The sequence below is a fragment of the Sus scrofa genome, chromosome 16 (assembly GCF_054392235.1).
Source record: "Sus scrofa isolate SSC_HxYL_T2T_F1_AM1 chromosome 16, Sscrofa_HxYL_maternal_Yorkshire_Landrace_v2.0, whole genome shotgun sequence".
Lineage (NCBI taxonomy): Eukaryota > Metazoa > Chordata > Mammalia > Artiodactyla > Suidae > Sus > Sus scrofa.
Window position 1 is genome coordinate 83,018,017 of NC_139398.1, and position 26,566 is coordinate 83,044,582.

The following is a 26,566-nucleotide window of genomic DNA, read 5'->3' on the forward strand; positions in this document are numbered from 1 at the left end:
AACAGAAGAGAGAGCCCAGAAATAAACCCACACACCTATAGTCAATTAATGATTGACAAAGACAGCAAGGATATACAATGAAGAAAAGACAGTCTCTTAAGCAAATGGTGTTGGGGAAGTTAGACAGCTGCGTGTAAATCAATGACATTTAGAACACACTCTCACACCCAGACACAAAAATAAATTCAATATGGCATAAAGACTTAAACATAAGACATGACACCATAAAGCTCCTAGAAAAAAAATAGGCAAAATATTCTCTGACATAAATCATACCAATGTTTTCTTAGGTGGGTCTCCCAACACAATAGAAATAAAGACGAAAATAAACAAATGGGACCTACTTAATCTTACAAGCTTTTGTACAGCAAAAGAAACCATTAAAAAACGCAAAGACAACCTACAGAATGGGAAAAAAATATTTGCGAATAATGTGACCAACAAAGGCTTGATCGCTAAAATATATAAACAGCTTATACAACTCAAAAAACAACAACAACTACAAAAAAACAACCCAATTGGAAACCTATATAGACACTTTCCCAAAAAAAAAAAAAAGATGTAGAGATGGCCAGCACGTATGTGAAAAGAGGCTCAACATCACTAATCATTAGAGAAATGCAAATCCAAACTACAATAAGGTATTGCTTCACACTGGTCAGAATGGCCATCATCAAAAAGTCTACAAATATCAGGCTGTTGATAAAATGGTACCCTCCTAAATTGTTGGTGGGAATATAAAACTGTGCAACCGCTATGGAAAACAGGATGGAGGCTCCTCAGAAACACAAAATACCTTATGATCCAGCAATCTCATTCCTGGGCATATACCCAGACTAAACAATGATTCAAATGGATTCAGGCACCCTTGGAGTTCCCGTCGTGGCTCAGTGGTTAATGAATCTGACTAGGAACCATGAGGTTGCAGGTTCAATCCCTGGCCTTGATCAGTGGGTTAAGGATCCAGTGTTGCCATGAGCTGTGGTATAGATCACAGACATGGTTCGGATCTGGCATTGCTATGGCTGTGGTATAGGCTAGAGGCTACATCTCTGATTTGACCCCTAGCCTGGATCCTCCATACGCCACAGGTGCAGCCCTAAAAAGACAAAAAAAAGAAAAAAAAAAAAAAGAAAAAAAAAAGAAAGTGGTATAGCCACTATGGAAAAATTTGGCAGTTTCTTATAAAACTAAATATCCAATTACCATATAAACCAGCAATCACACATTTGGACATTTATCACAGAAAACTCAAAACTTATGGCTACATAGAAAACTGTATATAAACACTCATAGAAACTTTATTCATAATAATAAAAATCTGAAAACAACACAGACATCCTTCAGTAGATCAATGGTGAAACAAACTATGATACATAAATATACACTCAATATTAAAAAGGACCAAACTATGGATACCCAGACCTTGGATGAATCTCCAGGGATTATGTTCATTAAGAAATAAATCAAGCTGAAAAGGTAACATATTGTCTGACTCCATTTATATAACAGTAAGAAAAAGAATGTGTGCATGTGACTGGGTCCCTTTGCTGCATAGCAGAAATTGACAGAACATTGTAAATCAGCTATAATAGAAAAAATAAAAATCTTAAAATAAATTTAGAAATAAACAGATCAGTGAATGGCAGGAGTTAGGGACCGTAAAGAGGTTGGAGGAAAGTGGGTGTGACCATAAGGGATCCCTGGGTGGTGGAAAGGTTCGGTACCTTGACTGGCAGTGGATACACAAAACTGCATGTGAAGAAATTGCATAGAACTGAATACTCAGACTCTCTCTCACACATGTAAATGAATACAAGCAAAACTGAAGAAAACTGAATAGGATCAGTAGATTGCATCAATGTCAACATTTTAGGTGTGATGTACTAATAGTTTTGTAAAATGCTGATATCAAGGGAAAGTGTGTAAATACTACACAAGATCTGTTATTTTTACAACTTCATGATAATCTACAATTACCTCATTAACATTTTCAATAAAACAGTGATGTTTAAACAAACTACAAAATACAAAAAAGAGGGACTGCTCTATTTACACTGAGAAGAAAGAGATTAGATATTTAACTGATTCAATTTACCCATAGTACAGTAGGTAAAAGCACAGGTATATAAGAGAGACTTACCATGGAAAGGGAAAGGAGCAGACCAGCTCTGAAGAGGACAATGGAGGGACTGGTTACAGTGGTTGCCTCTTGGAGGGGAAACTAGGGGGCAGGGAGGGAAGAGGAGACACATTTTTGCATTTTACCTTTTGAATTTCAAGCCATGGGTGTACATTACTCATGCCCCACCCCCCCAAAAAATAATTAATTAATTTTAAATAAAATGAGTTGTTCCTGAATGAAAACTGGTAAGCCTGAACAATGAAATAATAACATAGAGAATCAATCACCCAACATACATTTTTTTTTTCACAGATAAAGGCTTTGAAAGATTCTCAACAATGTGCAGAAAGCATTCCCAGTACCAAGTGAGAGAAAAACATTTCCAAACAGGGAGAAATAACTAACATTATATGGCAACAAGGCTAAGTGCCAACGGAACAGTCTAAGTACTGAAGACTAAGAAAAATTAATGATGGGGAAGATCTTGTAGAGTTGAGGCAGGAGAAGAGTTTCCCACAACATGTGGGACAGCTTTGACCTTGAAGTTCAGAAAGGATCTGAACATGTAAAGAGGGGACCAGTGTAAAGATATTTACGTAAGCTAATAACAGAAGTGATAGCTGGTAGTTTCATAATGCTCTAGAAATTACCAAGTATGTTCAAATTATTAGAGGGCTCTGAAATGGGTGTTAACATTCTGTACATGTACAAAGTGAAGTCTAGAAAAAATAAATGAAGTTCCCAATGTCCCAGATCTCATAATCTAAAGAGAACAGAATACAACTCAGGGTCCTGACTGAAAAGATTCATCCATTCAACTCACATGAGACAACAAAGCTTCAGATGGCCAATATAGTAAGGATATATAGGGCTTTCTGTCCAGTCTAGCTAAAAGTGTTTCTACCACCAGAGATGATAATTTACACTCAGAAAAAAATTAACAAATCTTTTGTTTGGGTCTAGATATACCATATGAATACTTTTCATAATGTGTTTATTTTAGCCAAGACATGGAAACAACCTAAATGTCCACTGACAGACGAACGGATTAGAAGATGTGGTACATATATACAGTGGAACACTACTCAGTCATAAAAAAGAACAAAGCAATGCCATTTGCAGCAACATGATGCAACTAGAGATTCTCATACTAATTGAAGTAAGACAGAAAAAGACAAATACTACATGACATCACTTACACATGTAATCTAAAATATGGCACAAATGAACCTATCTATAGAACAGAAACAGACTGACAGACATAGAGAACAGACTTGTGGTTGCCAAAGGGGAGGGAGTAGGATGTATTGGGAGTTTGGGGTTAGTAGATGCAAACTGTTACGCTTAAAATGGATAAGCAGGAGTTCTTGTCATGGCTCAGCAGTAACAATCACCACTACTGTCCATAAGGACACAAATTTGATCCCCGGCCTCACTCAGTGGGTTTGCTAGGCGTTGCCATGCACTGTGGTGTAGGTCATAGACATGGCTTGGATCCTGTGTTGCTGTGGCTGTGGCATAGGAGGCTGGGACCTATAGCTCTGATTCAACCCCTAGCCTGGGAACTTTGATATGCTGCAGGGTCCACCCTAAAAAGACAAAATAAATAAATAAAATAAAATGGATAAGCAATGAAATATTACTGCATAGCAAAGGGAACTGTATCCAATCTCTTGGGATAGAGCATGATGAAGATAATATGTGGTGAAGAATGCATATATTATGTATGACTGGGTCACTTTGCTGTACAGCAGAAAATTGGTGCCACATTGTAAATCCACTATAATTTTAAAAATGGAAAATGTTTATTTTATCTTCACCATCACCTTGTGATTTAAAATACTTAATCTTAATTTTGTGGAAAAGGAACTCTGGGATCCTGAGCTACCTTTAACTCAGGATTAACATGACCCAGGTCACAAAGCTGTTATATGGTAGAGTTAGGATATAAATGCAGACTGGTTTGCTTCTACATCCAATGCCCTTTCCACATCACTGTATGTCATATTTTACTAAGGTTACCAACACTGCCTTGCATTTCCTAAATCCAACCTAGTAAGCTTTTTTCCAAAAATAATAATGTCTGACCTGGCATTTTTCAAATGATTATAAAAAATAGTAATTACTAATATTTCACACATTTATTTAATATTTTCTATTTCTTCTTTTGATCTTTATAACCCTTTAGAGATAAAAGAAATAAGGCTAATATGTTCTTCTGCTTGCTCATCAGAACCTGTTTGTCCTCATACACTTACAGATATGTAACTATCAGAGCTGGGAGTACCCTGAGATATAAATCATCATGTACTTTATCAATGAGGAAACAGAGACATAAAGAAGTAGAGGGGCTTCCTCAGGGGCCCACAGCTGATTAAAGATTTGGGACCAGCACTCATGTCCCCTTGTTCTCAACTGGATTATTGATAGAAAGATGCAATAGTAAGCAAATTACATCAAGCCTTGAAACACACAGACTCCATAGACCAGGTTGTTAAGAAAGCCAAAAAAAAAAGGAATGGATGGAGTAAGAAGTATTCAAACAGGAATCTCAGTAACAGTTGGGCTTTACAGATCACAACAGACAAAAATCAATCTTCATTCACCATCTAAAACTGAATCAGATATCTCTGAGGGACACACATAAACACACACACCACCATCTGTGAAAACAAACTCCAAAAAATCAATTCTAATTTATGCATTTGGATCCTGAGAAACATATTACTCCGTGAGATGGTGACTTTGATTTTGACTTGGCTTTGAATAAGACTTTTTAAAGTTGCCACCAGCAAGACCAAGACATAAAATCACACAATCATATAGCCAAAAAGAAATGCAGACTGCTCATAAGCCATTTCTTTATTTTGAGGATGAATAAACCATGACACAGGGAGTTCCCGTCATGGCTCAGTGGATAAAGAATCCCACTAGGAACCATGAGGTTGTGGGTTTGATCCCTGGCCTTACTCAGTGGGTTAAGGATCCGGTGTTGCCGTGAGCTGTGCTGTAGGTTGCAGACGCAACTCAGATCTGGCATTGCTGTGGCTCTGGTGTAGGCTGGTGGCTACAGCTCTGATTGGACCCTGAGCCTGGGAACCTCCATATGCCGCGGGAGCGGCCCTAGAAAAGGCAAAAAGACAAAAAAAAAAAAAAAAAAAAAAAAAAAAAGACACAGAATAGAACAAGGATTCAGAACAGAAGGAGACACACCCAAGTTGATCATTTTTTTAAATTTAGATCAGAAGTACAAGTTGGATAAGCTAATGCTTCTTATTGACATAAGAACAGAGAATTTAGAGGCAAACAGACCTATGTTCCAGTCCTAGCTGCATCATTACTATCTGCCTGATTGTAGCAGACACGGTTGTTGGCTAGCATCTATCGATTGCTAATTTCCATCTCCTTGGCCTGCTCCTCTATAAAGAAAGAGAGAGGCAAATACCAGTTTTCCCAGCATCCCTTGCAGTTAGGGATAGTCAGGTGACATAACTCTGGCCAATGAGACATAGGTAGAAATCAGCCAGGGGCCTCTGCGAAGACATTTGATTAAAGAAATATACATGGTTAGTGCTGTCCACATCCTCTTGCTGCTTCCTTGAACACAATTTTGCTGCCTGAAGCAAGTACTTCAGGTTATAACCATCCGGCACCCAGGAGAATTCAAGCATAAAGAAGAAAAGTCAATACACCGAAGATGGAAGAGGAGAGCAGAATATTAGAAAGAACTTGAGTCCTTAATGCCATCACCGAAGTGGAGTTAGTATCAACATACTATCAGAATTCTTGTTTGAGGGGAAAAAAAAAAAAAAAAAAACACTCATTTGTTTAAAGCAACATCCGTTGCATCCAAAAGATAGCTGACATAGTTACTTTGTACAAATTACTCTCTCAAAGCCTCAGTTGCCTCATCTGTAAAATGAATAACAAGTCTACTACCTCATTAGTCTATTGTAACATCATTAATACAATACACCTACAAATGTGATAGCTACTGTTCTGGGAGTTGGGGTTAGAAGTAAATAAAAGATTCCTTTTACCATGGAGCAGTCTTTCTAATCTTGAGAGACAGACAATAAACAAATAAATATAAGAAATGTTGTGTAGAAGACTAAAGTTAAAAACACATGTGAAAGTGAGTTTCCTGGTGGTCGAGTCTTTAGGACTCGGCACTTTTACCACTGTAGCCCAAGATCAATCCTTGGTCTAAGAAGTGAGATTCCCCCATCAAGCCACTGAGCATTTTGGCCAAAAACAAACACTTACCTTGAGGTTCTGAGGTTCACACATCTTTAGAACTTTACAATAACAACTTGTCCTGACTAATCAAACCAGAAAAGTTAACATTCAGGAAAGGAAGAAGGAAGTTGGAGGAGTAGGAATTCCGTATAGGTGGCTACTCTGTAACTAGAAACCTGACAGGACTTTTCCTGGAACAATTTACCAGTGTGAATGTATGTTAATGACTGCTTCTTTTAGATGGCCAGAGACACCTAACTGGGACTGGACAATATAATATACAATGCCTTTATTTTTCAAATGTCATTTCAATGAAAAAAAAAACCTGATTTTATGAGTGTAAATCACAAACCAATGGCATAGAGTTGGGCTTTGAAATGCCTTGGAAATACCATTGGGTAAATCCAAGCTCTGGTGCTGGATCCAACTGAGACTTTCTATGTGATCCTAAGCAATTTTTCCCTCCTCTAGTCTCCAGTTTTCCCATCAGTACAGTGCTGGGGCTGAACTAGATTTGGTTTAAGGGACCTTTCAGCTCTGACATCCTGTCATTCTACTTTTCTCAAATCATCTACTCTAGTGAGACTCCCTCCTCCCAGGAGCAGGGGAACAGGGGTGCCTCTCTCAGCATATTTGCTAATGCCCAGCCACCAGGGGAAAAAACTGCTGACTGATGCTCTGGCTGACTCCGTGTTGTTAAACACCTACTTACAGCCCTAATCGGCTGGTTTTCACGCCCAGGAGATGGGGATTGATTGCTGACACTGACCTGGCAAGGAGACGATCCTGCCATCACCAGCCAAAGCAACTTAGGCATGCAGGCTGCGAATTTGGCAAGTGGTTCTGTGAATGGAAGAGAGAGCACATGCGACATAAGAATGGGAGCTGGTTTTGCACAGTGGTTAAGAACATGGGTTTTGACATCAGGTAGATCTGGGCTTCATCCTTTTTCTGTCCCTTTCTATCTGTGTGAATTTGGACATGTTACTTCACATGTTTCTCAATAGCAGCAGAACCCTGCTCCATTGTCCCAGAGAGTGAATCTAGATGGGTCTATATGGCATGGTAGTATTTTCTTCTTGCCAGTGACTGTATAAATGGACATGTGAGACCTGAGAAGAACTGGCCAATGAGATCTGAGAAGATTCTTCTGGGTAACTTCTTAGAAGTTTCCCTTTCTAAAAATAAATAAACAAAAAAATGGCACCTGTAAGCCTCTTGGTCATTAATGTTATAATGTTAATTTAAGCCACTCTGTAACCATGAAGAAAGACCCCATTGATAGAATGATAATAATATAGAAAAAAAAAAGGAAGTAACCTGGAGCTATGATGATGAAACGAAGCCACTAATTCTTTGCAACCCTAAAGCTGCCCTATCCCTAGCCTGTTTGCTCTTTTTAGTTGAGAAAATAAATGTCTATTATTGCACTACTTTTAGTAGGTTTTCCATTTATTGTATCCAAGAGCCTTCTGAGAGTAGCAGTCATAACAATTGTTATTGCTAAACTTCTACCACCCAGAATAGAAAACAAAGCAAAAATTCAGAGTTAGAAGAAATGGGCCCAAATCCCACTTACGCCATTCAACTCGCTGTATCTCCATCTCCTCGCTATAAGTTTACAGGTATACCTCTGAAAGTCATAAGGACTTGAAAAGTCATAAAGATCCATACAAACTTAGAGGAATATCATCACTATCCCCTCTGCCATAGGCAGTCTCTGACATATAAGGAAAAGCAGAGCACCTGAGAGTCAGCAGAACGGCTTCCTCACTGTGGCTCTAACACTAATTTCCTTGGTGACATTGGACAAGTCCCTTTCCTTCTCTGAAATTAGTTTCTCTGTAAATTAGAGTCTAGGGATGATTTGAATATGAGGTCATTCTTAGAACTGATATTCTATAAATCAAGGAGGTATAATCTTTTTCTTTCACGTACAGGAGGAAAAAAATCGTTGACAGAGGTGACAACAAATTTAATGGAAGAGTCATGTGCACCTCCTATGAGCACTGTGTGCTGTGCTTAGTGCTGCTGCATTGCAGTTAGTACCACACAGAGACAGCCCTTATCTGCACAAGATCCTGCTGCACTCTATCTTCAGCATCAGGCTGCCTACTGCACCCTGCCTACACTTCTAGCTATCCTATTGGACAGCTTCTCCAGTATCTCAATGGACAAAGAAAGTACTGCCTGAAAGTTCCTAGCTATTCCACATGAAGAATGAGTTACTTAAAAACAAGGATGCTAAAAGCAAGTATTCTCACAATGAAATCATTTTGGCTTAATGCAGGAGTGGTTTAAGAAAACAGACTAAAACTCCCACCCAGATCAACCTAACAGCACTTCCAAAATACCCAACCCAGACACAACACCAGATGGGACAGAAGTAGATGCTGTTTTACTCATTTTCTGAATGGATAAAACAAGCCTGTCTTGTGCCTCTGCTTGTAGACTGACAGAGAACCTTCCCATCTGTGCAGTATGTGGTCCTTGTAAAAGCCCTTCTATTATGATTCTCCCAACAGCACCATAAGGAAAGAAGGCAAAGGAGGTGGCAATATGACATAACAGTTAATATCTATGTTTTGGAATAAAAATCTAACTCTGCTCACTTCATTCTTTTTCCCCCTCTCACAAACGTGTGTACTGCACACTTTCTATGTGCCAGGAACTGTTCTAGGCTTTAATATCATTCCCCCACATATCTTCCCCATATCATTCCCCCACATATCTTCCTCTCTCAATACTCCCAGAACCTCAGATGCATGTTCACTTGATGGGGTAAGTCCCTCCCGGGGCTGAAAGGATGAATTGTGTTACTTAACATGAGTCATTGTAATCCCTCCCATTCCTGTTTGATTGTTTTAAGTCTCTCAGTAAGCATGTGTCCCAGGGGTTTCAAGGGCCCAGTAAACATTTGATGTTCTGCTAAAAGCACTAATGGCTAAAGCTTATTACAGAAAAAATATACACAATAGGATCAGCAAGGGGAAAAGACCCAAGGTGGAATCTGGAGAAAGCCATATCCGGGCTTTGTGAGGCTCTCTCCACCTGGTGAGGGGACCCATGAGTGTGTCCCTTTTTCCAGAAATAAAAAAAAATGCAGTGACAAGGATGCTCATTCATACCACTTTTATTCAAACAGATTTATATATATTTCAATATATAAATATATACTTATATGATAAATATATAAATTTATAACAAAGGAACTAGAACTCCTAGTCGGAGAAATTGGGCAAGAAAAAGGAATAAAAAAAGGCATCCAAATTCAAAAGGAAGAAGTAAAACTGTCACTATTTGCAAATGACATGATATTACATAGAGGAAACCCTAAAGGCTCTACCAAAAAACTGTTAGACCAAGTAAACGAATTCAGAAAAGCTGCAGAATACAAAATCAATATATAGAAATCCATCACATTCTATAATGCTAGTGACAAACTATCAGAAAGAGAAATTAAGAAAACAAACCCATTTATAATTGCATCAAAAAGAACAAAATACCCCAGAATAATTTAACAAAGGAAGTGACAGACTTGTACACAGAAAACTATGAGATATTGATGAGAGAAATTGAAGAAGACATAAATGCACAAAAGAAAAAGATACTCTGTATTCATGGATTAGAAGAATGATATCATTAAAATATTCACACTACCCCAAACAATCTATACATTCAATGCAATTCAATGAAAAATTTCATGGCATTTTTTACAGAGAGAGAAAAAAACTAACATTTGTATGGAACTACAAAACATCCGAAATTGCCAGAGCAATACTGAGAAAAAAATAACTAAGTTGGAAGCATCACACTTCCTGATTTAAAACTATATTACAAAGCTATATTAATCAAAAAAGTATGATATTGGCACAAAGACACATAGATCAATGGAACAGAATGGAGAATGCAGAACTCAACATTTACATGTAAATATATATATAAATATATATATATTTATTTATATTTATAACAAAGGAACTAGAATATACAGTGGGGAAAGGAAAGTCTTTTCAATAAATGGTGTTGGGAAAGTTGGGCAGTCACGTGCAAAGACAGAAACTGGACCACTCTCTTATGCTATTAAAAAAATTAACTGAGTTCCCATTGTGGCTCAGTGGTTAAAAATTCCGACTAGGAACCATGAGGTTGTGGGTTTGGTCCCTGGCTTTGCTCAGTGGGTTAAGGATCTGGTGTTGCCATGAGCTGTGGTGTAGGTTGCAGACGTGGCTTGGATCCTGCGTTGCTGTGGCTGTGGTGTAGGCCAGTGGCTATAGCGCCGATTCAACCCCTAGCCTGGGAACCTCCATATGCTGCAGGTGCAGCCCTAGAAAAGGCAAAAAGACAAAAAAATAAATAAATAAAATAAATTAATTAATTAATTAATTAACTGAAAATGGATTAAGGACTTAAACATAAAATGTGAAATCTCAAACTCCTAGAAGAGAACAAAGGTTGTAAACTCCTTGACATCAGTCTTGCTGATGAACTTTTGGATTTGACAAAAAGAGTGAAGGCAACAAAATCAAAAATAAATAAATGGGACTATATAAAACTTAAAATTTTCTGTACAGCAAAGGAAACCATGAACAAAATAAAAAGGCAACTCACTGGGTGAAAATATTTGCAAATCATATACAGGCATACCTCAGAGATATTGTGTAGTCAGTTCCAGACTATCACAATGAAACAAATATTGAAATAAAGCAAGTCACATGATTCTTTTCTGTTTTCTAGTACACATAAAAGTTATGTTTGCACAGTAATCCACTAAGAGTGCAATAGTATTGTCTAAAAAATGTACCTACCTTATTTTAAAATCACTTTATTTTTTGGGTTTTTTTTTTTTGTTTTCCCATTTTATTTTATTTTTTTGTAGAATGATTTTTTTCCATTATAACTGGTTTATAGTGTTCTGTCATTTTTCTACTGTATAGCATGGTGACCCAGTTACACATAACTGTATACATTCTTTTTTCTTACATTATCATGCTCCATCATAAGTGACCAGACACAGTTCCCAATGCTACACAGCAGGATCTCATTGCTAATCCATTCCAAAGGCAATAGTCTGCATCTATCTATCCCAAGCACCCCATCCATCCCACTCCCTCCCCCTCCCCCTTGGTAACCACAAGTCTATTCTCCAAGTCCATGATTTTCTTCTGTGGAAAGGCTCATTTGTGCCATATATTAGATTCCAGATAAAAGTATAATATGGTATTTGTCTTTCTCTTTCTGACTTATTTCACTTAGTATGAGAGTCTCTAGTTCCATCCATGTTGATGCAAATGGCATTATTTTGTTGTTTTTTGGCTGAGTAGTATTCCATTGTGTATATTTACCACATCTTCCTAATCCAATCATCTGTTAATGGACATTTGGGTTGTTTCTGTGTCTTGGCTATTGTGAATAGTGCTTCAATGAATATGAATTTCATTGTACAACTCTCACCACAACCCAATTTTACAAAATTTTCATCCCAAACCCCTACCCCATCCCTCCCCAACAACCTGTATCCCTTGGGTAACCACAAGTTTTTCAGAGTCTGTGAGTCAGTTTATGTTCTGCAAATAAGTTCATAGTATCCTTTTTTGAGCTCCCACATATAAGTAATAATATTTGACATTTGTGTCTCACTGATGAACTTAGCATGATAATTTATAGGTCCATCCATGTCGCTGCAAATGCCATTATTTAATTTCTTTTCATTGCTGAATAATATTCCATTGTGTATATGTAGCACATCTTTTTTATCCGCCCTTCTGTTGATGGGCATTTAGGATGCTTCCATGTCTTGGCTATTGTATACAGTGTTGCAATGAACGCTGGGGTACATGCATCTTTTGGAGTCATAGTTTTTCTGGATAGATGCCCAGAAGTGGAATTGCTAGATCAAATAGTAATTCTATTTTTGTTTTTTGAGGAATCTCCATACTGTTTTCCATAGTGGTTGCACCAATTTACATTCACACCACAAGTGTAAGAGTGTTTTCTTTTCTCTGTACCCTGTCCAGAATTTATTGTTTGTAGATATTTTGATGATGGCCATTCTGGCTGTTGTAAGGTGATACCTCATAGCAGTTTTGGTTTGCATTTCTCTAATAATTAGTGATGTTGAACACACTTTCATGTGTTTCTTGCCATCTATATGTCTGTTTAGATCTTCTGCTCATTTTTTATGGTATTGTTTGGTTTTTATTTTATTTATTTACTTTTTGATATTGAGCTGCAGGATGACTTTATTTTGGAGATTAATCCCTTGTCAGTCACTTCATTTGCAAATATTTTCTCCCATTCTATGGGTTGTCTTTTTGTTTCATTAGGGTTTCCTTTGCTGTGCAGAACCTTTTAAATTTAATTAGGTCCTATCAGTTTATTATTGTTTTATTGTCATTACTCTAGGAGGTGGATCTGAGAAGATATTGCTGTGGTTTATGTCAGAGAGTGTTCAGCCTATGTTTTCCCCTAAGAGTTTGTGGGGTTGTTTTCGTTTTTTGTTTTTTTTAGGGCCACAGCATATGGAGGTTCCCAGGATAGGGGTCCAATTGGAGCTACAGCCTACAGCTGCCGGCTTATGAGACAGCCACAGCAACGCAGGATCCAAGCCACATCTGCAACCTACACCACAGCTCATGGCAACATCGGATTCTCAACTCACTGAGTGAGGCCAGGGACTGAACCCACAACCCCATGGTTCCTAGTCAGATCCATGTCCACTGAACCATGATGGGAACTCCCCCTCTAAGAGTTTTATAGTATCCAGTATTATATCTAGGTCTTTAATCCATTTGGAGTTTATTTTTGTGTATGGTGTTAGGGAGTATTCTAATTTCATTCTTTCACATGTGGCTGTCCAGTTTACCAGCACCACTTATTGAAGGGACTGCCTTTGTCCATTGTATATTCTTGCCTCCTCGGTCATAGGTTAGTTGACCACAGGTGCATGGGTTTAATTCTGAGCTTTCTATTCTATTCCACTGATTTATATGTCCGTTTTTGTGCCAGTAGCATACTGTTTTCATGACTATAGCATTGTGGTATAGTATGAAGTAAGGGAGCCTCATTCCTCCAGCTCCATTTTTCTTTCTCAGGATGACTTTAGCTACTCTGGGTCTTTTGTGCTTCCAAACAAACTTTAAAATATTTTGTTCTAGTTCTGTGAAAAATGCCATTGGTAATTTGATATGGATGGCATTGAATCTGTAGACTGCTTTGGTAGTATAGCCATTTTAACAGTATCAGTTCTTCCTATCTAAGACCATGGTATATCTTTCAATCTATTTGTGTTATCTTTGATTTCTTTCACCAGTTTCTTAGAGTTTTCAGGGTACAGGTCTTTTGTCTCTTTAGGTAAGTTTATTCCTAGGTATTCTTTTTGATGTGATGGTAAATGGGATTGTTACTTTAATTTCTATGATCTTTTATTGTTAGTACATAGAAATGAAGTAAATTTCTGCATATTAATTTTGTATCCTGTAACTTTACCAATTTCACTGATGAGCTCTAACAGTTTTCTGGTAGCATCCTAAGGATTTTCTAGGTATAGTATCATGTCATCTGCAAAAAGTGATAGTTTTACCTCTTCCTTTGCAATCTGGATTCCTTTTATTTCTTTTTCTTCTCTAATTGCTGTGGCTAGGACTCCCAAAACTATGGTTAATAATAGTGGCAAGAGCAGACATACCTGTCTTATTCCTGATGCTTAGTGAGAATTCTTTCTGGTTTTCACCATTGAGAATGATGTTAGCTGTGTATTTGTCATATATGGTCTTTATCATGTTGAAGTAGTTTCCATCTATGCTCACTTTCTGGAGGGTTCTTATCAGAAATGGGTGTTGGATTTTGTCAAAAGCTTAAAAATATTTTTGCATCTATTAGGAGGGTCATGTTTTTTATTCTTCAGTTTGTTGTTGTGGTGTATTGATTTGTGGCTATTGAAAAATCCTTGCATCCCTCTGCTAAGTCCTACTTGATCGTGGTGTACAATCCTTTTAATGTCTTGCTGGATTTGGTTTGCTAGTATTTTGTTGAGGATTTTTGCATCTATGTTCATCAGTGATATGGGCCTGTAATTTTCTTTTTGTGTGTGTGAGGTATCTTTGTCTGGTTTTGGTATCAGGGTGATCGTGGCCTCATAGAATGGGTTTGGGAGTGTTCCTTCCTCTGCAATTTTTTGGATTAATTTCAGAAGGCTAGGTGTTAGCTCTTCTCTAAATATTTGATAGAATTAGCCTGTGAAGCCATCTGGTCCTGGAATTTTGTTTGTTGAAAGTTTTTTAATCACAGTTTCAATTTCAGTGCTTGTGATTTATCCATTCATCTTTTTTATTTCATCTTGGTTTAGTCTTTTTTTCCATTTTTTTATTACTCAAATGAATTTATCCCATCTGTAGTTGTATAATGATCATAACAATCTGATTTATCTTGGTTTAGTCTTGAAAGATTTTATTTTTCTAAGAATTTTTCCACTTATTCTAGGTTATTGATTTTATTGGCATATAGTTGCTTGTAGTAGACTCTTATGATCCTTTATATTTCTGTTAATGTCTGTTGTAACTACTCCTTTTTCTTTTTTTTTTCTTTGACCTTTTTTAGTGCCATTCCCATGGCATATGGAAGTTCCCATTCTAGGGGTTGAATCAGAGCAGTAGCCATCAACCTACACCACAGCCACAGCAATGCCAGATCCAAGTCACATCTGCAACCTAACCACAGCTCTCAGCAATGCCAGATCCTCAACCCACTGAGCAAGGCCAGGGATAAAACCCATGTCCTCATGGATACTAGTCAAGTTCATTACCACTGAGCCATGACGAGAACTCTGTAACTTCTTTTTCATTTCTAATTTTATTGATTTGAGTCCTCTCTCTTTCTTTCTTGATGAGTCTAGCCAAGGGTTTATCAATTTTATTTATCTTTTCAAAGAATGAGATTTTAGTTTCATTTATTTTTTTCTGTGGTTTTCTTCATTTCTCTTTTATTTATTTCTGCTCTGATCTTTATGATTTCTTTCCTTCTGCTAACTTTGGATTTTATCTGTTCTTCTTTCTCTAGTTGATTTAAGTGTAAAGTTAGGTTGTTTGGGATTTTTCTTGTTTCCTGAGTTAGGATTGTATTACTATAAACTTCCCTCTAGAACTTCTTTTGCTGCATCCCATGGGTTTCAGATTGTTGTGTCTTTGTTATCATTTGCTTAATTTCCTTTTTGATTTCTTTAGTGATACATTGGTTGTTTAGTAGCATGTTGTTTAGTCTCCATGTGTTTGTGGTTTTTGCAGTTTTTTTCTTCTTGTTGATTTCCAGTCATATATCATTGTGATCACAAAAGATGCTTGATATGATTTCAATTTTCTTTTCCTTTTTTTGTTTGTTTGTTTTAATGGTAACTCAATCTCTGCACATATACAATGTTACACAAATCATAAGTGGGTTGACGATTATATTAACAATACAAATTCATGAAGCATTTACATAAAGCTACTATTCTAGATTTAGGTGAATTTTGTGCCAGGTACTTTAGTAAATATGGCAAACATAAAGGAACTTGGCTACTTTAACTTGTAAGACTCAGCTTTCAAAAAAAGCATGTATGTTATCTCACATAAAATTTAATATGTCAAACCCAGGAAAATCAGTAACTACTTGACAAAAAGAACACTGTTAAAGAAAAGTTGGTGGTGAAAATGTTAGGTTTAAATATTAGGCTAAAAATTTTAGCAATTGGGCTTAGGACTCTGAGAGTGTATGCTTATTGGGATTTCAAGAAAAGACCCCATCTTCTGCTTCTCAATTAGTACTACATTTCAAGAGAAAAATCCTGGGTTGCTACACTGTCTTCTTACCTGCTAGGGTAAACTACTGTTCCACTGTCTGAGTGAAACAAGATGGTAATTCACACAAATGGGTTTTATTTATGTATTTGCTTTTTTTTTTAGGGCCTCACCTGCAGCATATGGAGGTTCCCAGGATAGGTGTCCAACCAGAGCTGCAGGTGCCAGCCTACACCACAGCTACAGCAACACAGGATCTGAGCCACATCCGCGACCTACACCACGGCTCATGGCAATGCCAGATCCCCAACCCACTGAGTGAGGCCAGGGATCAAACCCACAACCTAATGGTTATTAGTTGGATTCATTTCCGCTGCATCACAACAGGAACTCCTACATAAATTGGGTTTTAAAATAAGAATCTTCTCACTTAAAATAAAACTATGTTCTCCAAATTACAAAGACATTTTATCAAAGTGTTGACAAGGTAAAGAAGCCAAATCACCTGTTTACCATCACTGACCACCTCAGCGAAGATCCGGCATGTCACTACCAAGAGGGAGGAGATGTGGGTGGTCCTAGCTCTGCCCCTAGCTCACCTGCAGTATGAGGGAGCTGGGACAAAAACCCTTCAGCTTCCCTGGGTATAGAACTAAGTATAGAACTGAAGGGGTAGGCTAGATGGCTTTTAAGAGACTTAAAACAAAAAGGATCTAAGTCAGCTTGAGACCCCATCTCTGAGCAGGGTAGCAAAAGAAATGGATTTAAAAACAAGGGGTTGAAGTATTTACCTTCTGATCCCTTCACTCAGAAAGATTCTATACTACAGTTCAAGGGAATCTCTGTCCGATTTAATCTAATGGCTGGGGATGGTACAGGGTAATGCAAAGGAGGCATTTGACAATGAAATTTTGGATAAAAAAGTAGAAACACTGTGCCTACTTCAGGTAGAAAAACAATGCACCATCACATCACACCAGTGGTCAAGACTTCCTGTCTCTTGATTTTGAAAGACATCAGTTTGGGTATATATACATTCAAGGTGCTCAAAAGAACTACCAACGCACACCTGTAAAGAATATGTTTCCTGAAATCCTCTCAGAAAGGCAACTGTCACGCAACTGATTCTAAGAGAAAGGATGCAGGAAAGAATTAGTTGGAGGGTAGGACTTAAAAAATGTCCCTAAAGCTTTTAGCTTTCTGTCCCCCCCCCAAAAAAAAAACCCCACAAATACCAGTTCTTATGGAATCTAACACACTGGCTTTGTATTAAAAATGCATCACTTTATTTTCCTTGTAAGGCAGTCATTTGTTAAAAACCTTAAGCACATGACAGTCACATGATTTCTTCAATAAGCCCTAGAGATTCCATAGCTCTCCTGGGGTCCACAGCCCAAGTGGTTCTGAGACAGATATTAAAGCTTTCTCCACAGTCCCATGTTCCTTTGAGGTTTGGGTTATTGAACACAAACTCACTGGATAATTTGTCTTCAACATAGTCCATTTCTGTTCCTAAAAGTGTTAGCTGTGCTTTCTTCTCAATGAACACTCTGACTCCATCTTGAACAACTTCTTCATCAGAGTCTCCTTTTGTCTTCGTGTATTCTAGAGTGTAGGAAAGGCTATTACAACCCCTGGTTCGGACACCAACTTTCACACCTACGTGTTCAGGCTTATCTCTAAGAAGTTGTTTTATCTCATTTGCTGAAGGTGTCATGGTGAGGGCAGCCCAGGTGGGCTGCAGCTTCCTCTTGCTCACAGACTGGACAGTGGCCCAGACTAATGAAGCCAACATCTTCACCATCCCAGCAACCAGTACCTCAGGCTGAAGCTCAGCCACCTCAACCTCTCTCCATGACACGTCTGGCACATTGACTGATTTTAATTTTCTTAAATTTACCAAGGCTTGATCTGTGGCCCAGAATGTGATCTATCCTAGAGAACGTTCTGTGTGCAGTTGAGAAGAATGTCTAATCTTCTGCTTTTGGATGGACTGTTCTATAAATATCTATTAAGTTCATCTGTTCTAATGCATCATTTAAGGCCTGTGTTTCCTTGTTGATTTTCTATCTGGATGATTTGTCCATTGCCGTAAGTTGGGTGTTAAAATCCCCTGCTATCATTGTGTTATTGTTAATTTCCCCTTTTAAGGATGCTAGCAGTTGCCTTACATATTGAGGTGATTTTATGTTGTGTGCATATATATTTACAATTGTTACATATTCTTCTAGGATTGATCCTTTGATCATTATGTAATGTGCCTCTTTGTCTCATATTTTTTATTTTAAGGTATTTTTTGTCTGATATGAGTATTGCTACTCCAGATTTATTTTGATTACTATTTGCATAGATTATTTTCTTCCAACCTATCACTTTGAATTTATATGTTTCCCTAGAAGTGAAGTGGGTCTCTTGAAGACAGCACATATATAGGTTTTGTTTTTGTATCCATTCAGCCAGTCTGCGTCTTTTGGTTTGGGCATTTTTTCCTTTTGTCCATTTACATTTAGGGTAATTATTGATATGTATGTTTTTTGTTTTTTGTTTTTGTTTTTGTTTTGTTTTGCTTTTTGCTTTTTAGTGCTGAACCCACAACATACGGAGGTTCTCAGGAGAGAGGTCTAATCAGAGCTACAGCTGCTGGCCTATACCACAGCCATAACAATGGAGGATCCAAGATGCATCTGTGACCTACACAAGAGCTCACAGCAACACTGGATCTGTAACCCACTGAGTGAGGCCAGGAATTGAACCCACAACCTCATGGTTACTAGTCAGATTCATTTCCTCTGCACCACAGTGGGAACTCCCAATATGTATGTTCTTATTGCCAGTTTATTGTTTTGGATTTATTTTTTTCAGTCTTTTTTCCTCCCTTCTTTTGTTCCCTTCTCTTACAGTTTGACGACTATCTTTAGCGTTTTGTTTGGATTGCTTTTTCTTATTTGTGTTTGTATCTATTGTAGATTTTTGGTTTGCAGTTACCATGAAGTTTTAATATAGGAGTCTACATATACAAGATTGTTTTAAGTTGTTGGTCCCTTAATTGCAAGTGCATCTCCAGTATTCTACATTTCTATCCTCCTCTTCTCATGATTTCTGGTTTAGTGGTTCTGAATTCTCTGAGCTTTTGCTTTTCTGTAAAGCTTTTAATTCCTCCTTCAAATGTGAATGAGAGCCTTGCTGGTTAGAGTATCTTGATTGGAGGTTTTTTCCCTTTCATCACTGTAAGTATATTTTACCACTCCCTTCTGGCCCACAGAGTTCCTGCTAAAAAATCAGCTGACAACCTTATTGGGGTTCCCCTGTATGTTATTTTTTTTCTTTTCCCTAGCTTTCAATATCTTCTCTTTGTCTTTAATTTTTGTCTGTAATTATGTGTCTCGGGGTGTTCCTCTCTGGGATTTTTTTTTTTAATATGGTACTCATTGTGCTTCCTGGATTTGAGTGTGTGATTCCTTTACCATGTTAGGGATGCTTTTGGCCCTTTCTCTCTCTCTCTTCTCATTCTGGCACCCCTATAATCGAATGTTGGTGCACTTAACATTGTCCCTGAATTCTCTTACACTGTCTTCACCTCTTTTCCATTTTTTTCTTTTCTGTTCTGCATCAGTGATTTCCACCAGTCTGTCTTCCACCTAGCTTATTTGTTCTTCTGCCTCCTGTAGTCTGCTGTTGGTTCCTTCTATGAATTTTTTGTTTTAATTATTTTATTTTGCATTTCTGCTTGCTTAATCCCAAAATCTTCTTTTTCTTTGTCCAGTGTTTCCTGTAATTTATCAATCTTTGCCTCCAGTTTATTTTCAAGATCTTGAGTCATCTTTCCAATTCTTAGTCTAAAGTCTTTTTATGGAGGTTGGTAATCTCCAGATCACTTACCTATTTTTCTAGGGTTTTTTCTTGTTCCCTTATCTGAGTGATAATTCTTTGCTTTTTCATTTTGGTGAGGTTATTGTCTCCTTTTTGCAGACAATAAGGTTGTAGCCTCTCTTGCTTCTTATGCCTGCCCTTCCTGTGGCTGAAGTTGGTATGGGGGCTTGCAGCAGGCTTCCTGATGGGAGGGAATGGTGCCTACCCACTGGTATGTAGAACTTATTCTTATCACTCTGGTGGATGGGGTTTTGTCTCTGGTTGTGATTAGAGGTGGCTGTGTGCCTGGGTGGGGGGATCTTTAGGCTGCCTGTTTGATGGAGGATGTGGCTGTATTCCCACCCAGTTTGTTGTTTGGCCTGGGGCTTCTCAGCCCTGATGGGCTTGGCCAGATTTTTCCAAAATGGCCACCTCTAGAGGAGCACATGCTGATGTTTATCCCTGAGAACTTTGCCTCCAATGTCCTTCCCCCCACAATGAGCCACATTCACTCCCTATTTTCCCAGGAGACACTCAACGAACTGCAGACAGGTCTGACTCAGATCCCTAAGGAGACTATTTTGCCCTTGGACACAGTGCACATGAAAGCCTGTGTGCACCTTTCAAGAGTAGTCTCCACTTCCCTCAGTCCCATGGAGTTGCTATTCACAAGCCTCAGTGCCCTCAAAGCCAGATGCTCTGGGGGCTCCTCAACCCAGTGCCAGATCCCCAGGCATGGGAACCTGATGTGGAGCTCAGAACTCTCACTCCCATGGGTGAGCCTCTGCAATATAGTTACTTTCGAGTCCTTCAGCCATACACCAGGCAGGTATGGGGTTACTTATATCACATAATTGCTCCTCCTATGACATCTTGATGTGGCCTCCTCTTTGTCTTCTGGAGAAGGATACATTTTTTGATAGACATTCCAGTCTATTTTGTTGAATGTTGTCCAGCAGTTTGTTGTAATTTTGTTCCTTTTATGAGAGAAGGTAAGCTCCAGTCCATTTACTCTGCCATCTTAATCCTGTCTCCTAAAACTACTTTATTTCTAAAAACCCCAACATCATCTAAACTTTGAGAAAGTTATAATAGTAATATCAGAGATTGCTTATCACAGATCACCCTAACAAAATAATAACAATGATTGTCATACACCACATTAACAAAAAAAAGTCAGAAATCACATGATCATCTCAACAGATGCAGAAAAAGTATTTGACAAAGTCCAACATCCATTCATGATCAAAACTCTTATTGAAGTGGGTATAGAGGAAACATTCCTTGACATAATCAAAGCCATGATTTATTTATGACAAACTCATAGCAAATATAATTCTCAGTGGAGAAAAGCTGAAAGCCTTCTCACTAAAATCTGGAACAAGACAGGGATGCCCACGCTCACCACTGCTATTCAACATAGTGCTGGAAGTCCTAGCCACAGCAATAAGACAAACAAAAGAAATAAAAGGCAAATAAATAGGAAGAAAAGAGATAAAACTGTCACTGTATGCATACGACATGATACTATACATAGAAAACCCTAAGGACTCAACCCAAAAACTACTTGAACTGATCAACAAATTCAGCAAAGTAGCAGGATATAAGATTAACATTCAGAAATCAGTCACATTTCTGTATACTAACAATGAAATATTAGAAAAGGAATACAAAAACACAATATCTTTTAAAATTGCACCCCCCCAAAATCAAATACCTGGGAATATACCTGACCAAGGAGGTAAAGGACTTATATGTCAAGACCTATAAAACATTAATCAAGGAATTTAAAGAGGATGCAAAGAAATGGAAAGATATTCCATGGATTTGAAAAATTAATATTGTAAAAATGGCCATACTACCCAAAGCAATCTACAGATTCTATGCAAACCCTATCAAACTACCAATGACATTTTTCACATAATTAGAACAAATAATCCAAAAATTTGTATGGAACTACAAAAGACTCAGAATTGCCAAAGCAATTCTGAGAAACAAAAACCAAGCAGGAGGCATAACTCTTCCAGACTTCAAGCAATACTACAGAGACACAGTCATCAAGACAGTGTGGTACTGGTACCAAAACAGACATACAGACCAATGGAACAGAATAGACAACCCAGAAATAAACCCTGACACCTACAGTCAACTAATCTTTGACAGAAGAGGCAAGAGCATAAAATGGGAAAAAGAAAGTCTATTCAGCAAGCATTGCTGGGAAACCTGGACACCTGCATGCAAATCAATGAAACTAGAACACACCCTCACACCATGCATGAAAATAAACTCAAAATGGCTGAAAGACTTAAATAGAAGACAAGACACCATCAAACTCCTGGAAGAGAACATAGGCAAAACATTCTCTGACATCAACCTCATGAATATTTTCTCAGGTCAGTCTCCCAAAGCAACAGAAATAAGAGCAAAAATAAACCAATGGGACCTCATCAAACTGAAAAGCTTTTGCACAGCATAAGAAACCAAAGAGAAACCAAAAAGACAACTTACAGAATGGGAGAAAATAGTTTCAAATGATGCAGCAGACAAGGGCTTAATCTCTAGAATATATATACAAGCAACTTACACAACTCAACAGCAAAAAAGCCAACCACCCAATGGAAAAATGGGCAAAAGACCTGAATAGACAGTTCTCCAAGGAAGATATACAGATGGCCAACAAGCACATGAAGAAATGCTCAACGTCCCTGATTATTAGAGAAATGTCAATCAAAACTACCATGAGATCCCACCTCACACCAATCAGAATGGCCATCATTAAGAAGTCCACAAATAGCAAGTGCTGGAGGGCTGGTGGAGAAAAAGGGAACCCTCCTGCAGTGTTGGTGGGAATGTAAGCTGGTACAACCACTATTGAGAACAGTTTGGAGATACCTTAGAAATCTATACATAGAACTACCATATGACACCACAATCCCACTCTTGGGCATCTATCCAGACAAAACTTTCCTTAAAAAAGACACATGCACCCGCATGTTCATTGCAGCTCTATTCACAACAGCCAAGACATGGCAACAACCCAAATGTCTGTCGACAGATGATTGGATTAGGAAGATGTGGTATATACATAATGGAATACTACTCAGCCATCAAAAAGAATGACATAATGCCATTTGCAGCAACATGGATGGAACTAGAGACTCTCATACTAAGTGAAATAAGTCAGCAAGAGAAAGACAAATACCATATGATATCACTTATAAATGGAATCTAATAGATGGCACAAATGAAGTTTTTCCACAGAAAAGAAAATCATGGACTTGGAGAATAGACTTGTGGCTGCCTTGGGGGAGAGGGAGGGAGTGCGAGGTATTGGGAGCTTGGGGTTAATAGACGCAAACTATTTCTTTTGGAATGGATTAGCAATGAGATCCTGCTGTGTATCACTGGGAACTGTGTCTAGTCACTTGTGATGGAGCATGATAATGTGCGAAAATAGAATGTATAAATGTATTTGTAACTGCGTCACCATGTTGTACAGTAGAAAAAAAATGTGTTGTGGAAATAACAATTAAAGTAAAACAAAATAAAATAAAGTTTAAAATACTTTGAGAGAGTTCCCACTGTGGCTCAGCAGAAACGAATCTGACTAGTATCCATGAAGACGCAGGTTCAATCCATGGCGTCACTCAGTGGGTTAAGGATCTGGCAGTGCCATGAGCTGTGATGTAGGTCACAGATGTATGTCGGATCTGGTGTTCATGTGGCTGTGGCATTGGCCAGAGGCTACAGCTCTACCTCGATGGGAACCTCTGTATGCTACAGGTGTGGCCCTAAAAAGACCAAAAATAAAAATAGGAAATAAAATGCTCTGAGAATTATAAAAATATGACCCAGACATGTGAAGAAGAAAAATGGCACTGATAGATTTGCTTGACAAAGGAGTGTCACAAACCTTCAATTTGCTAAAAAAAAAAAAAAAAAAAAAAAAAAAAAATCCATGAGAGTGATATAGCAAAGCACAATAAAATGAGGTAGGCCTATATCTGATAAAAGGATATTAGCCAAAATACATAAAGAACTCACACAAATAAATATTGAAAGCCACAAAGGATCCAACTTAAAAATGGGCAGAGCATCTAAATAGATATTTTTCCAAAAGAGACATACAGATAACTAAATAGTACTGAAAAGATGCTCTACATCACTAACCACTAGGAAAATGCAAATCAAAACCACGAGCTATAACCTCACACCCCTTAGAATGGCTATTTTTTTCAAAAAGTCAAGAAATGACAACAACAGGCAAGGATGTGGAGAAAAAGGAACACTTGTACACTATTGGTGGGAATATAAATTCCACTACTGTGGAAGATAGTATGGAGGTTTTGCAAAAAATTGAAAATGAAACTACCATTTGATATAACAATTCTACTCCTGGGCATTTGTCCAAAGAAAATGAAAACACTAACTCAAAAATATATCTGCACCCCCATGTTCACTGCAGCATTATTTAAAATATCCAAGATGTGGAAACAACCAAAATACCTGCCAATGGATGAATGGCTAAAGAAAATGTGGCATATACATGCAATAGAATACTATACAGCGTTGAAAAAAGAATGAAATCTTGCCACTGGTGACAATGTGGATGGGCCATGAAGGCATTATTCTAAGTGAAATTAGGTCAACAGAGGAAGACAAATACTGTAAATCTCACTTATATTTTGAGTTAAAAACAAAGAAACAAATCCTACCAACCTCATAGATACAGAGAATAGAATGGTGTTTTCCAGAGGTTGCGGGCAGGCAGGAGGTGGGCAACATGAGTTAAGGGGAACCAAAATGTACAAACTTCCAGTTATAAAATAAGTCATGGGGATGTAATGCATACATGGTAACTATACTCAGTAATACCATATAGCATATTTGAAAGTTATCAAGAGAGTAGATCTTACTAGACCGGACTTATTTTATTGATCATTTTGCAATACACGAAAATATCAAATCATAATGTCATATACCTGAAATTAATATAAATGTTATATGTCCATTATACCAATTTTTAAAAAGCAAAAAAAAAATCAGCAACATGTGCAAATGCTTTTGCTTAGAGAAGCACATTTGACCTTGGCATTTGAGGTTTTTATTGGAGGCTGGTCATACTGGCACACTCTTCTCAGACTATACCAAAATTACAGACTCTCAGAAGAAAGGCAGGTGTTCAGCATAAATTACCTTGTTTGTACAACAGTTGAAGAGCCATAAACCAACATTATCTGTTAGGAAATGGGTTAAATACCAAGTCTCCAGAGGCTAGCCAACCTCACAAGCAGGCTCTTATATAAAAGAAGTACCCTCTGTCCTGTTAACTCTTACCTGAGTAACGTGTGATTCAGTTCTGATCAATGAGACATAAAAAGAAGTCTGCTGGAGACTTTGTTTCTGATAAAATAATAGATCTGCATGAGAAAAAAAAAACTTTTTTCTATCATTTTACTTTCTACTTATTGGCATGTTGAATAAAGATAACAGACTCACAGCTGAGGCATCAATCTTGGAACAGCAAGAACACAAACATGAGGATGAAAATACAATATGCTGAATATGGCCAAAAAGGGGGGATGATTTCCTGGGTCCTTGAGAGTAATACCGAGCAAATGAATTAATACCAATAGCCACCTATCTCCACATTTTATGTGACAAACTCCCATGGGTTCAAGCTACAGCTACTAAGACCGTATTACTTGCAGCCAAATTCACTTCTAACTGATATGTCAAGCAAAAACAGCCATAGCTCTTTTTTAAATGAAGCTTCCAGTCTGGTGGAGGAGACAGACAAAAAATTAATAATTACACAAATGGATATCTAATTGCAACCTGAAACAAGTACTCTGAGAAAAGGTAAGAGAAAATATGGGACAGAACAATGTGTATGGGACACTAACACTGGTAATCCCTGGAATATTATTCTAAACATTAAGAAGTATTATTATGATAGAGCCTAAGGTCCTCACCCATTAATCCAAAAATCAATCAATTGTATGTACCTGTGCATGCTCCCTCTCTCTCTCTCTCTCTCTCTCTCACACACACACACACATACACACACACACACACACACACACACACACACACACCCCCTCACTCACAAAGGACCACCTAGTCAACCATTCTCTTATAAGCCTGGGGGATCACTCACCAGACAGGTGTTAAGGTTTATAAGCCCATCCCTGCTGGAAATCAGAGGTGGCAGACAAGTTACAAGATCATGGCTTAGGGCACTATAGCATTTAATGGATGAAGATGCCATCCCAGAGACAAAGGAATAAGAGAACGGAGGAAGAGAGTGAGGGAGGAAGGGAGGGAAGAATGGAGAGGGCAAAGGAGAGGAAGAGGAAACTGGAAGGAACTCTAAAACTCCCACTTTCCTTAGAGTTAGAAGAACGAGCTGCCAAAATTATTCTTCCTGAGTCATCCTTGATGGTAGATAGAGCAGAGAAAGCACTATGAGCTAACACTCAGGGACCCATCCCTTGCAGCCTACAAATATCTCCCAGCCTAGTTCTGTCTCAGCACCTGAAATTCCTTCCATTTAGTGATATAGGCATTTTTAGGAGTC

The 26,566-nt window shown here is 38.0% G+C and overlaps 1 long non-coding RNA gene and 1 pseudogene across 5 annotated transcripts in view; both read right to left on the bottom strand.

The window, feature by feature from the left end:
* Positions 1-26,566, bottom strand: part of LOC110257249 (uncharacterized) — an 830,883-nt gene that overhangs the window by 469,588 nt on the left and 334,729 nt on the right. The window lies entirely within an intron of this gene.
* Positions 17,474-17,932, bottom strand: LOC100513185 (iron-sulfur cluster assembly 1 homolog, mitochondrial pseudogene; annotated as a pseudogene).